We start from the raw sequence: 13,730 nt of genomic DNA on the forward strand, positions 1-13,730 counted from the left end.
ATTTATTTTTTAAATCGAGGGGCTGGGGCGCAGACCGGCCTCACTGTGTTCGATGGAGAAAGGGCAAATCAAACTGTGCCTTGCTTCTGCTCTTCATTTCTGTGGGGGAGCAGCCGTAGAAGCAGACTAGCACTGGGCTACGCTTCCTCCGTACTTGTCTAGTTACAGGCCAGAGACTCCGCATTTCATCTGTGAAGAAATGCTGAGTCAGTAACCAGTAAATGTAGGGATTTAAGTGGGATGAAAAAACTTCGGAGTCTCTCAAAGGGGCGTGGCTGATGTAATAAGGGCATGTAATAAAACACCTAAGCTAGAACCCTGTACTTAGCATAGAGCCCTCCCTCCCCTCCGTATTCTGCAGCTCTGTCATTACATCCAGACCTGCGTGCGCTTGCGTCTCCTTCACAGGAGCCTCTGTGCAGTGCATGCAGTTCGGGGCTCACTGGCTGAAGCTGCCAGGGAGCAGCCCCCTCTGGCACTGATACCGACAGCAAGCTTTCACCTTGCAGCCGGAGTGTGAGCACATATGACTGTAGCATGTGTGTGTGAACAGATGGGTGACAGGCAGCAGACGCCTGTCCCCAACAGGGCACGTCTGTCACTGTGTGTTTCTGTATACCCTCTTAGCACTGTGTGGTGTGTTAGTGCGTGGAGTTGTGAGAGTATCTGTGTCCAAACAGATATCTGTGTGCAGATGAATGTGTGTGTGTCTTTTGGAAATTGTAATTCTCAGTGACATTACACATGTGCTTTTGTCTAGGTTTCAGCGTCAAGGAGTGTTTTTTATCTAGGTGTGTTTTTCGGCACATGCCTATCAGATTGTAGGTGTGTAGATATGATTGTGCGTGGCTGCTGGTTTGGAAGTGGCACAGATGTGCTTGAGTGTCAGAGTGAACGTGTTGATGTGTGCATCTGATAATCTGTGTGAGCGTGTCTGTGTCCGTATACAGATGTGTTTGTGTGAGTGTGTCAGTATACTAATGTGTTTGCGTGAGCCTGTCTGTGTCCATATATGGAAGTGTTTGTGTGCGTGTTTCAGTATGTAGATGTGTTTGTGTGCGTTTGTCTGTATACAGATGTTTGTGGGCGTGTGTCTGTGTCCGTATACAGGCAGCCTGCGGTGCTTCACGCGCCTCTCTACCTTGCATGTTACCCAGGGACACAACAACAAAACTCGTAAACTCCACCTGCAAAACCGATCTCGATCTGTGCATAACAGCGAGTTATAAACACAAAAAATATATCCTGAAGTCTAAAGAAGGGAAAACGTGTGGTCATGGACTAAGACTAGAAAAGTGTATATAATAATATACAAAATTTGTATGGATTCCCATCACTCACCATTCCAGGTGACATGCTTCATCATCTGGGTCTCCTTTAACAGGGCTGGAACTCCACCCTAATGATGGAGGAGCCCAAGGATGTTTTCAAGTTTGGCAAAACCAGATGTGAGCCAATGTAAATAGAAAATGTATGGGAAAGTGCAGTGCTGTGAGTGAAGTGAGATATAAAATTGAGGCGTAGTAAGACCCAGGAATTTATTATTGTCTACTACGTTCAAAAATGAATAACAGTGCAAAAAAAGACAGTTTAACCAGATAGCTGTCTATAATTATTCAATTGGTCGACATGTTTCAGTGAAACAGGCAAAAATCCACCTGACGCTTTCTTCAGGACCTAATATATAATAATAATGCTACTGCAACATGAGAATATGTATAAGTGAAAAAGGTAACACAAAAAGATACACTATGAAGGGAAATTGCTCAATGGTCTATTTTTGACAGTTTCCGCTTCTTGTATCTGTTGAGGAATCTGTAGGAGATACAAAGAAAACCACAAGAGTCTAGAAAAATGATAACACTATCCCTTCTAGAAAGTCTATGCATTACATAATTAGTATATCAGACTTGTCCTTCAAATTGGACTATACTTCATCACCTCTTACCTCAACAGTATGGAGAAAACACCTCACCCCACCTGGCAACAGCTCAGGATAAAGGAGGCACTGCTCTATAGGGGAACATAATACACCAACACAGTCATTTGTAAGGTGACCTATTCTCCCTCTACGTGCCATTAAAATCTCTAGAATGTGTGACAACAAAAGTAAAAATACACCCAGAAAAACTCATACTGGTTTCAATATGCAACTCATAGGGATCTTGTCCCCGCTATTTATTAGAAAACATTGGTCCCATTGGTGACAACCCACCCCTTCAGTGATAAAGGAGTGGTAGGGAACTTTCCATTCTCACTATGCAAGCTTTTGTATGGCGAGCTATAGAGGCTATGATGTCTCCCCTCCTAGTCTTAGCAATGCGTGCAATGTGCACTAACACAGCATATCCAGAATATGCATGTGTCATCACGCATCATGCCCAATAAAGACTGTATCTCATATGTCAAGAAGTGGACTGTCAGTGCGATCACATTTCAACAATCATCTTGCCTGATTAAAGAATTCGTCCGTAATAAGCATCCCCCAAATCGCGCAATTACCGATCAAATATTTTATGCGCAGGGTCCTTACCTGGCCGTTGGTACCTCTGGCAGTCAACAAAGACGTCGGGGAGGTACCGAAGCTGGGACATCTCAGGGCATTTAAAGTATCCAGCGTCATTGGCTGCATTACTGCTGCCGCCGCTGCCGGTATCGCGAGATCACGTGCAAATTCGTGATGCCGCGTTTAGGCATGCGCGGGAGCTTCGTGGAATCATGGGATATGTAGTTTAAGGGTGAAAAACGGGTCGGTTTGTCACTTCTTTTATTAAAAACAATACAAATCGTAGTGCTAATTTCAGCATGTCCAGCTGGTGAAGCTGACAAATACACAAATCTTACGTGGGGACTGACTATGGCAAAAGGAGATTATTTGCCAGAGATAGAGCATGAATAGTGTGCATGCATATATTTACAGTGCCCCTTCACAAGGGTGTATCTAATCAAAATGGACTACACAGGGCTTGACAGTGTACATATGTCTCTAGTATAATATACTCTGGGGAGGACGTTGCTCCTGGCACATAATGAAGAAAACAGTATCAGACTAGCGTTGCAAATAATGCAATAGTCAAATGAGGACCCCTGGTACACTGCTCATCAGTATTTGGTGAAAATGTATTAGTAGTAGATCCTTACCAAGAGAGCTCCCTGCTGTTTAGCACTAAACCCATCAATAGTCATAACTCAAAAGTCTTACAACGTAGACCAGGGAATACAATAATTTAGACCATGGGAATCAGTTTTGAGTCTAAACACCCACCCCTGTTCTCTGAGCAAAAGAAATTGAGATATATCAGTGATATGCTCAGGAATGTAGGGTTTTTCAAGAATGGTCCAGGTCAAGTCTTCTGGACGATGGTTCATCTCTAAAAAGTGCGACGTGAGGCGAGTTGCTTGTTTTGTGCACCTCACGGTGCTCATATGTTCCATTATTCTGAGCTTCATCCCTACATATTTCAAGGTGCAGGGACATGAGATTAAATAAACCACTTTCTCACTATGCAGTTAGTTAGTTTCTTTTGTATCCATGGTCTATCGGTCCCGATCTCTATGGTTTTGGATTTTTTAGTTAGAGGGCACACCTTACCCGTGCCACAGGGAAAGTGTCCCTGCAAGGCAGGAAGATCCCAAATGGTATCTTGGGCCTGGGCTACCTTATTGCGTGGTCTTGTGTGTGCCAGCTTGTCACGCAAATTACTGTTTCTTTTAAAAGCAAAAAGTGGTTCTGGAAGATGTTCTTCCCCAATATTCAGTATTTTCCAGTGTCGTTTGACAACTTTTTTTATTTTCATTGGACACTGTGCTGAAAGTATTCACATATGTCAATCTTGGAGTGGTTTCCTTGGATATTCTGGGTACTAACATACCGTCTCTGTTGTTATTCCCTGCATGTTTAGCCGCGCTACATACCAGTTTTAATGGGTAGTCTCTCTCTACAAGATGAGATGTAAGCTTCTTAGCGTGTTTAAGGTAGCTATTTTTAGTGGAGCAATTCCTACGAATACATAGGAATTGGCCATCGGGCAAGTTTTCTTTTAACGCCCTAGGATGATGGCTCTTATAACTCAGCAAAGAATTTCTAGCCATTGGTTTAGTGTAGAGCTCGGTTTCTAAGCACTGAGGAGTTGCCACGATAAGTAGATCTAGAAAAGGTAACTTGTATTTGTCCACTTCCACTGTGAATCTAAGGAATTCATTACGTCTATTGAGCCAGGTCAGAAATTCATTGACACTGGATTTGTCACCGCTCCAGATGACAAAAACGTCGTCTATATATCGCCTCCACAGGCGTATAGATTCACGGTAAGAATTGGATTTGTTTAACACATGGTCTTCTTCGAATCCGTGCTCATAAAGATTCGCTAAGCTGGGAGCAAAAATGCTTCCCATGCTCGTGCATGACGTTTGCAGGTAGATTGTTTCTTCGAATCTAAAAAAAATCTCTTTCAATGCGATTTGTGCACAGGCCATAATAAAATGATTGGGAGTTATGGAGTCGAGATCTCGCTGTTCTAATAATGAGTTGATTTTGTCCAATGTCTCGGGTGAGGGGATAAAAAGTGGACTTTTGTCTCAATTCTGTATTTCTATCAACAGGCTCCACATCATCATTTTTATCTTTAAAGAAAAATTGTAGTCTCACCTTGCGAAAAAACTTTGCCATTTCCCAATGGGTGTGAAGGGATCCCCATGAGTCGTCATGACAAAACCGAGGCCTCGGTTAAGCACATCCTCCTCATCCGTACTGAGTTCTCTGGTACTGAGGTTGATTATCAGTCCGATTCTGTGTTGGGCTCTGTCTGTCCCTGTTTCTTCTTGTTGGAACTGCGTAGATCCCGGGGTGATGCTGGTGGGCTCCAATGGACCTGTGTTCTTTGGTTTCTGCGTCTCCCCCTCGGGAATCCCAGGCCAAACCCTAAAAAAGACTGATTCGGTAAATTTCCTGCATAGTTCGGTGGAAAGGGACCCATTGGTCCCATGGGTCTCATTGGTCCCATCGGGCCTGTAGGGAAAGGAGGTTGACAAGGGTTAGGTTGCCACCATTGTTGGTAAGGATTGGGAGGACCACCCCGCCATTTAGATTAGTAATTCTTTCCTCTCCCTCTCCCTTGTTGCCCACTCTTCGGAATCGCTAGAATTAGATCTATCGTCTGATGCTGATGACCCATATGTAGACCCTAATCTATGTTCTTTGGTGCTGTATCCAGGGGGCACATAGCTATCGCTTGTGTAAGGGTATACCTTCTCAAAAGTAAATTTGGCAAGGTCCTTTTTAAATTTCTCAATCTTTGTGAAGAGAATATTATCTTTAAATTCTCTATTGCTTTTATTTGTTTCATCTTGATTTTTCTTAAAGGATGTACTAATCGTTGTTTTACAATGTTGTTTCTAATACCTGAATTTCAATCAATATGGTGTCTGCCACACGCTTGGCTGTCTTGATAACTAAAATGAGCCAATCGCGTTTATAGCGCCACGCAATCATTGACCAGTCCTTCAGAAATTGTTTATCCTTCAGGAACAATCTAGGTGCATTCGTCAGCACCAAACCAGTGGGGGCTAAGTTGCCTCCTAAATATTCCGCCATGGCGATGCCGTGGACAACAGTGCGTGAATGTGACTTTTCCAGGCCTAAAACTTTATACCACTCATCTTCGTTGTTGGACGAGGTAGAAGGAAAACTAACTAGGATACTGGTGTTCAAGGACAAGATGGACTGTAATTCGTTATCATCAAAGGCCAGGCCCCGATTTTCTGCCATATTGAAGCAAGGATGGGTGAAAGAGAACTAATGTGTCAATGAACAAAATAAAGAGATAACAGAACGGCACAGAAAAGAGTCATCACTCTCGTGTAACTCCTTGTTTAGGTCTTAAGGAAATGTAAGACCTATCTGAAAGACCCACAGCCACGGCTGCACAAGAACATGACATAGGAAAATTTATGATAGGGTCAGAGGCCAAGGTTTAGAGACTTGACAGGATATGTAGCCCCACGCAATAAACAAACACAAAAAATATATCGTGAAGTCTAAAGAAGGGAAAACGTGTGGTCATGGACTAAGACTAGAAAAGTGTGTATGAAAATATACAAAATGTGTATGGACTCCCATCACTCACCATTCCAGGTGACATGCTTCATCATCTGGATCTCCTTTAACAGGGCTGCAACTCCACCCTAATGATGGAGGAGCCCAAGGATGTTTTCAAGTTTGGCAAAACCAGATATGAGCAAATGTAAATAGAAAATGTATGGGAAAGTGCAGTGCTGTGAATGAGTTATGCCTCATTAGGGGCTAGATGTAGGTAATTCCGATTTACCTACTTTTAAATACCGAATTTTACAGATTCGGTATTTAAGAGTAGGTAAATAGGAAGGAGGCAGATGTAGGTAATTTTTATTCTACAATTACCGAATCTGTAAGATTTGGTATTTACCGATTCGGTAAATACCGAATCGGTATTTCCCATTGATTCCTATGGGCCTTGAAGCCCATAGGAATCAATGAGAAATACTGATTCGGTATTTACTGAATCGGTAAATACCGAATCCTGCAAGGGGGAACGGGGTGTCACTGACACCCTGTAGCACCCCAATTCCAGGCTTGTGTGCCATGTGGCACACAGACATGCCCTAAGGGCATGTCTGTGTGTCACATGGCACAGGTGTACATGCACAGATGTGCTTGTACACCTGAATTCGGTATTTTACCACCCAATAGGATTGGGTGGTAAATACCGACTCCTAAAGGGCCTGTGGCACTCTTTGAAGTGCCAGCTACATCTGGATTTACCGAATCGGTAAATATAGCGATTCGGTATTTTACCGATTCTGTAAATTTACAGATTCTGTAAATTTACTGAATCGGTAAAATATAGGCCCCCTACATTAGAAAATCCTAATACCGATCGGTAACGGCCGAATTTGGCCGTTACCGACCTGTATTAGGGCTCCTACATCTGGCCCTTTATTCCCACTTCTCGTATTTGGCAAGGGTGCTGTTGGATTTAAAAAATAAACTAATTTAGTGGGTTGTGTGGGTCCTTATTAACGCAGAGCTCCTCTGCTTCATACGGAGTCTGCTGAGCCAGTCTAATATTACAATGGCCTATTACAGCCTCAAACCATGTTAAGCGTTCGATTCTCTCCCCGCCCCCCCCACCCCTCCCTAAAAATGTAATTGGCACATACTTGAGACTTTAAACAAGCGTTCACTGGACCTTGCCAACGTGTTAGTGTTGTACTCGATCTACTGTTACGAATGTGTATTTTAGAAACGAAAAAAAAGTTGCCTTAATATAGTAGCCCAGTTGCTTGGAAACCGAAGGCCTGAAAGTAGCAAATTAAGAATGCTTACGCCCGCCGTCCCCTCACCGCCCAGCCTTTCAAGTAGATGTGGTCCGCAAAATGCCAGCCCAGATGGGCCAGCAGTGCCAATGATTATGCCAGTGATCGATGGTGTAAACAAAGTCATAATGTAAGTGGGACACTTACCAGGCATAATGTAAGTGGGACACTTACCAACTGTCAGGCCAGACTAAAACTACAGAATCCATGGTCTGTGGCAGGGGGCAGGGGCGAACCCGGGAGGGTGGTAGGATTCCTGAGCCCCCAATCCCGCAGTGGCACACTGGGGGGTTTTGTACTAATTGCAGTGTTTGATTTGGAAGTGCATGAGCGCAAATGTTAGGGAGCAACATTGTAAAAACAAGGGCATGAAAAACTTGGATATTATAGAATAGTAATGTTTTGCAAAATACATGTAGCCTTTCGTCCGCATGCGCATCACGCTTGTTTCCACACTAGTTGGACTCTGTTCCCACGTGTTATAAGGTCTGCTGTTTCCCCTGTTGCAACCTGTCTGCTTTCTGGTCTGAAACCCATTCCACCGCTACAACACCATACCTTGCTTTTTGTTACCACTTTTTCTATGTGATATATAATTTGGGCACTCAACATGGAGGGTTTTAAAGCGCAGCCCATGCCGACGACATTCTGATTTTCACTGAGGAAGCAGATATAGAAATCCCTGCTCTTCTTAACAAGCATTTGAAATGCAATAGGTCTTGCATTTGCGAGAGTTTAAGCTATTCGCATTGCAAATGACAATGCCTTTTATTTGTTTTACAAACAAAAACATAAATAAAAGACATTGTCATTTACAATGCCACAAGCTCAAACTTACGTAAATGCGAGACCTATTGCATTGCAATGCTTGTTTAATGAGGAAACTGCTATTGATTCCTCGATCTCTAATATATTTATGGAATTATTTCAAAGACAGTGTGAGGATAGATTGAGAGTCCAAAGCCAACCTGTCATCATTGTAAATATTTTAGATGCAATGCTACAAATTTTTGTAGTAGTTTGATAATTTCTGGCCTCAACTGGTGGCACTGTAAACCCTAGAAATATGTGTTTTAGTGCCTGTGTACTAACTGATGTTTTCCATACTGTTAGCTTCTCTGCTTTTCTTGTGATCCATTTTAACTCTTTTAAGGGCATTGTAACCAGCCTTGCAGTTTTCGAGCTCGCATTGTATACAAATCTAGAGTCGTTAGAGTTGGCTGGTGGCTGCCAACCCTTTCTGCCAATTGAGTAATCTGCCTATTGTGTAAAATTGGAGCAAGAGATATGTAGCCTCTAAAATAGACCATATACTGTAAATGTATCACACAATGCCAAGGATATTAGGAGAAACTGGTGAAACAGTCATCTTTGTTTCCATAATAAGTCTTATTCTAACAAACGGATTACTGATGTGTCAAAATGACTCTCTGTTCGACACTACATTTTTTCAAATGTACTCTGGCAGTGGTTGAGCAATATTAAATAAAAATTCCCAGTTATGATCACTTTCAGCCCAGAAAAATGATGCACAAGTTTCTCGATATCTTCTAAGATCTGCTTGACTGGTGCTGTTTGATCTGTGTTCTGTATGTTTAAATGAACATTAATTAATAAGATGCTGTGCATTATTTTTGTTCATTTCAATATTTTACATTATAAGTGCTTGAAAGAATTGAGAAGGTTTCAGTGGCTTTACATTCACTTTTATGGCTGTTGAAATATATACTGACAATCTTCCTGATGATCTACCATACTTACTGTATAATACTGCTGGGAGTGAGAACTCTTACTAAAACTTTACATGAGGTTTCCTGGATACACACTGAGTCCTTTTTTCCTATACAAGAGGTTGTATCTGTGTTTTGCAGATGTTTTATTAAGTCAGCCACTTTCCACTATAGAATTGTTGTGAAACTTGGGCAAGAACCTCTTGTTTACTTTGCAAACAGGTGCATTAGGTGTTCTGGCTTACATTGGATCCTAATATTAATGGGAGCCAGCTCCAGGCTTCATCTCTCTTAGTTGCAGCATTAGAGGTCACATAGCAGTGTCGTTGGTTATTGTCTCCAATTGTTCTGTGAACTGCACTGTTTGTATTGTGCATTGTATTAATAGCTGCTGTGCTCCTTTTAGGATACACTGCTGCCCCTTTCTATGAGAACCTTTTTTTTTTCAAGGAGAGTCAAAACATTGGAATATTTTTAGATCTCCCTTTTGTAGATCCCCATTCCGTAATTGGCGGATTATTCCTTAAAACTAAGCACCAATTCAGTTGGGAGTTGGGGAGTAGTTAGAATCTCATTGAGAGTGCCCTCTAAGGAATTTGGCTTGTGTGCAACTATGGGGTTACCTTTGTTGTCTTTGGGGTTATCCTGCTTTTGTAGATGTTATTTTTGTTTGCTTTATTAGTTTTTTTCTTATCCTTCCTACTTAATGGTTAAAGGGATGTGGCTAAATTTGTTATTGTTTTTTTTTTTTTAAATGAGTGGTAATTTGGACTTCCTGAGCAGTAATGTTGTTCATTGATAAGAGCTTGTTTTGTTTGTTTGGTGCTATCTTTCAACAAATCCACCAGTGGTGAGTGGTTAGCCTTAGTTGCTTTCAGTGATGTGTTTACACATACATGTTTAGCATCATGATGCTTCCATCATTACTGGTAAAGTACAGTGCTTATCAATTATCGGAGTGCATGTACAATTACATTATTTATGCAAAATGCCCCAATTGGAGATACAAGTCACTAAAAACTGTAAGAGATCTACTTGTTATTCACATTTTATATTAATGTGCATGAATTCTCTCACCTCCGCCATACTAGCCCTTGTTTTAATGTCTACACTATGAAACGCTGATGCTGAATTCAGCTAGCTCAGCATCTGAGATGTCAGTTGATGTATCTTTTTCAAGGTCTTATTTTGTTCTTCTCTTGATAAACCCTGGCACTTGTTAGTATTGCTCAATAAACCTTTGGTTTCTGTCACATGTATGCTGCTTTAACTGCAGATGTGAAGAAAAGGTATACAAGTTAAAGCAATTAGAGACGGGGTTAGCATTAGATTCGCAGTTGCTGGTTGTCCGGTCAGTCAAAGCTCTGTCTCAATGAACTGCAACATTGCTTTACTGATACTTATTCTTGCTCAATGAGGATGTTGTAGACTTGGAGCTTGGAGAGATATTTTTCTTCATCGTGGTTCATTCATTTGCTTCTAAAAAGTTAATTAATGAGGTCATTTATCATTTGATTGAAACACCTAGATTGTAGTATCAATTTAAAACTGTACAATGTAATAAACATAATAGATAAAAATGATGAGCACTCACGATGGTCTGTCAGGGGAGCCTAATGGACTGTAGGCAGTCACAGCAATGCCTTTAGACTGGCAGTACTCCACAAGCTTGACCTGGGTCAGTTATGGGTGGCACTCAACCTGAAAGTAAAGTCAAATCAAGTCAACCATTACGCTATCAGAAGATGATCTTGGTATGCAATGGGACAACAAGTGCCCGGGCACATGTGCGCACAAACAGAAATGGTTTGATTATTTTTACTCTTATGACATTTCTATCTGCATTTATCCATATTTAACTATATATCACTACTCGATATTTATTTTTTATCAGGGAATAAAAGAATATGCAACTATTATATTTCCACATATGTAACTACTTAGTGGATCTCGCAATTTTTTATCTGTAGGTTTGTTATGTGTTAAGTAGCCATATATAGTAAATAACATACACCTGTTAAACAGAAGCACTGTTGTATGTGTATTATGCTGTAAATTACCCGGTGGTTATGACTGACAACATGGAGAAACTTCAAAAGATAATCTAAGTTCTCATTTTGGGGGTTTCATAGTAATAACAGGGAAACAATTATTTGAGTATCTGTATGAAAACACAAAACTGGATTTAAAGGTAATTTGGTATTAAAGCAGACTCACTCTTTCGCCCCTGTAAAATGATCTGTTTAGATTAAATATTTTGTAAACTATTTATTTGTCTTTTTATCATATGCATATCAATACATTAATTATTACCCGCTCTACCAAAATATTCTCAGAGTCATCACCTGTCAACAATCCAATCATATATGTATATCAAGCTTGCCTTATCACTCCTCTGGTCATGTCCATTTACCTAGGGTTCTGCCAGATACCCATCTGCCTAGAGTTCTGACACATTCCCACAGCTACCCCAATTATTTGCACCACATTACTTTGGTATCTACCATGTATGACCTTCCTGTTTTGCAGCTCCTTCCATTCCCCGTTGATTGGTGTTCCTTTTTTTTTCGTTCTAGGATGTCATTGATGTATGATACCCTTTTATACGTTTCTTACCTCCCTCTTTTTGTCATTACCATTCCTTCCCATTACTAGCTATGTTCAAAATGGTTTTACCATGGATTCAATATGATTTAGTTTTAGTATTTTACCATGGATTCAAGGTGGTCCGCAATCTAAAGGTAATTTTAGATATGATATTTTAACTACTCCCATCCACTTCTCTAAATCTTCTTCAGCTTTTTTTGTCAAGTCTACTGGCCCTGATATGGGATTCTTCTGCAGTATCCCATTGCATGGGATCCTTTTTCCAAGACCTCCCCTTTTGGCCCAGTGTGATGAAGCTAGTGTATGGCTACGTGGCTGATAGGCAGGAGGGTTCCCATGGGTGCAAACCTATATCTTATTTTACTACTTTTGGGTGTGGAAACTATTACTGTCTTACCTATATTACTCTTTTTGTATATATATATAAATGTATATATATATATATATATATATATATAAGCAACCCAGCTCCGGTATAGAAGAAGCCGTCTTGCAGGGCGGTCCGCGGTCAGGGCACCGGAAGCCCTGCACACTATTGCACCAACACTTCCTCGCTCGAGAAAGATTACCACGGACACCTCACATGGATTGCAGATAATTTAATCATATGGAGACTGCACAGCTGTGCAGCACCAACACTTCCTCGCTCGAGAAAGATTACCACGGACACCTCACATGGATTGCAGATAATTTAATCATATGGAGACTGCACAGCTGTGCAGTCTCCATATGATTAAATTATCTGCAATCCATGTGAGGTGTCCGTGGTAATCTTTCTCGAGCGAGGAAGTGTTGGTGCAAAAAAAATATATATGATATATATATATGATATATATATATATATTACCTACTTGCGGTCGCCAGTAGGTAGTTATAGTTAGGATTTTTTTCAATGTTAAATATCAAAATTCTATTTGGAATAACTTTGGCGCCGGTTGACGAATCTGCCTGAAAATTTCTTCAAAATGGCCTCGTCGAGCTCCGGTCCTTCCCTGAAATTTTGGGGGGATGCGTCAAGCAGGGGCCGAGATAAAAGGGGGTCCCAAAACACGTTTTCCCCATGTTAATTTCCATAGGGCGGTCGACCTCACTTTTAGCCCGAACGGCTGAATGGATTTCCACGAAACTTGGCAAAATTGTAGGGACTGGTAGCCCGATGTGCCTTTGCTATGTCTCAAGATATGTGCTCCAGTGGATTTTGAGTAATTTAGGTTAAAAAAAAAATATATCAATAGCAGCGCTCCGGTACGCGCACCGGGGTGCGCACCTGGCGCGACACGCGACTTGCGCGCGGAAAGCTGATTGGCTCTCGGGTGTCTGTGAACATTCTAAACAGTCCGGAGCGGCTGCCATCTTGTCTCTCTGTAAAATCGAGACACAAGAGGTGGCAAAAATAAAGGGGGGAATTGACCATAAGGGGGCAGGGTAGACCCCCCTGACCCCCTAGGTTTGATGTGGGGGCCATAAAAGGGCCCCCCGGGGCAATAATGTATTTTTTTTTTCCGATTTGCGCGGGTGGAGTGCCCGGTACGCGCACCGGGGAGCGTACCATGGGAAAAAAGAATGACAGAGTTTTCAAAAAATGTAGCATTTTTTTATAAATTGGAGGTAGTTCTAAAAAGAACTGTTTTTTTGCTTCTTTTTTAGTTTAAAATTTTTTTTTTACTTTTTCCGAACGTTTTTAAATTTTTTGGGTATTTTTTTAAGAACAAAAACAAAACTAGGGAATGCAAAACTGCTCAACAGGAGCAAAACAAAAAGGGGAAAAATTAGGGCCGAAGGGCGCAGCGGTGTTCCTCCCTCTTTCGAACAATCAGGTCAACGCTCTGCTCTCCATAACATAGCAGTTGGTCACACTGCTTACAACGAAATGTAATATCAGCAAAAACAGGCTGAATATTTTGGGTCATCACTGCTGGTCTTCCTCTCACCAATGATGTTGATGCTCCGGTGGAAGTGGAGGGGCAATCGGGTGGTGGATTGCGAGCCAGGGCCCTGGTGCTCTCCCGTGCAAAATTAATCGGGTGCTTTCTCTCAACA

The 13,730-nt window shown here is 41.5% G+C and overlaps 1 pseudogene across 1 annotated transcript in view; it reads right to left on the minus strand.

The window, feature by feature from the left end:
- Positions 1-13,730, minus strand: part of LOC147734738 (aldo-keto reductase family 1 member B1-like) — a 236,662-nt pseudogene that overhangs the window by 107,962 nt on the left and 114,970 nt on the right. Inside the window, exon 6 of the transcript XR_015307537.1 lies at positions 10,678-10,784. The product of XR_015307537.1 is annotated as an aldo-keto reductase family 1 member B1-like (transcript). The remainder of the gene's footprint in view (positions 1-10,677; positions 10,785-13,730) is intronic.

This window comes from Lissotriton vulgaris, chromosome 1_2 (assembly GCF_964263255.1).
Source record: "Lissotriton vulgaris chromosome 1_2, aLisVul1.2, whole genome shotgun sequence".
In the NCBI taxonomy this organism is placed as follows: domain Eukaryota; kingdom Metazoa; phylum Chordata; class Amphibia; order Caudata; family Salamandridae; genus Lissotriton; species Lissotriton vulgaris.